Source organism: Pelophylax lessonae (assembly GCF_965119305.1).
Source record: "Pelophylax lessonae genome assembly, chromosome: 13".
NCBI classification, from domain to species: Eukaryota; Metazoa; Chordata; class Amphibia; order Anura; family Ranidae; genus Pelophylax; species Pelophylax lessonae.
Window position 1 is genome coordinate 20,363,653 of NC_138780.1, and position 1,316 is coordinate 20,364,968.

The following is a 1,316-nucleotide window of genomic DNA, read 5'->3' on the forward strand; positions in this document are numbered from 1 at the left end:
ATGGAGACAGTGAAAGAAGGGGAGGATCAGAGAAGACAGAATCAAACAACCTTCATACACAAAGCAGAGGATTAACCCCTTAGGTTCCACATTGAGTATAACAAGCATGCTTTACTGCATATACAGACTGATTTTACTGTTGTGGGTTTAGTATCACTTTAGTGTCTTAGGAAAAAACATCGGACATTTCTTTTAACCACTTCTGAAGGTTTTACCCCCTTAATGACCAGGCCATTTTTTGCGATTCGGCACTGCGTTATTTTAACTGACAATTGCGTGGTCGTGCAACGCTGTACCCAAATACAAATGATGTCCTTTTTTTTCCCACAAGTAGAGCTTTCTTTTGGGGGTGTTTGATCACCTGTGCGATTTTTATTTTTTTTGCGCTATAAACAAAAAAGAGCGACAATTCTGAAAAAAAAAAAAAAAAAAACTACAATATTTTACACATTCTGCTATATAACATTCCTAATAAAAAAAATGTAAAAATCTAATTTTTTCATCATTTTAGGCCAATTTGTTTTCTGCTACATATTTTTGGCAAAAAAAAAAAAAAATCGGAATAATCGTATTTTGATTGGTTTGCGCAAAAGTTATTGCGTCTACAAACTACGGGAAAGATTTATGTCATTTTTATTGTTTTTTTTTACTAGTAATGGCGGCGATCAGGGATGCAACATTGCGGCGGACAGATCGGACCCCTAACTGACATTTGTGACACTTTTGGGGGGACCAGTGACATTATTACAGTAATCAGTGCTATACATATACACTGTCACTGTACTAATGACACTGGCAGGGAAGGGCCGATCAAAGGGTTAAGTGTGAGCCTAGGCCAATGATGGCGAACCTTGGCACCCCAGATGTTTTGGAACTACATTTCCCATGATGCTCAACTACACTGCAGAGTGCATGAGCATCATGGGACATGTAGTTCCAAAACATCTGGGGTGCCAAGGTTCACCATCACTTGCCTAGGGGGTGCTTTCTAACTGTGAGGGAGATGGGCTTGTAGAATCAGCACAGAGACCTGTGTTCCTATATAGAAGGATCACAGGAGCTCTGTGTTCATTCCAGAGAGAAGGGAAGACCATCATTCTCTCTCATCGGGGAGCCATGGCGGGTGCCCGGTGGCAATCACGGCCGCCGGCCCCGTGGATCGGCTTCCCCGCTGCCTAATGGCGGCGCGTGCACGCCCAGGAGCGCTCCCGCTCGAGCCAGCCTGCCACGGTATATCGGCAAGTGGTTAACATGCGTTAAGGCTTCAGACATTCGTGCAAAAAATGTTTTATAAATAGACCCCCCCTGTGTACACC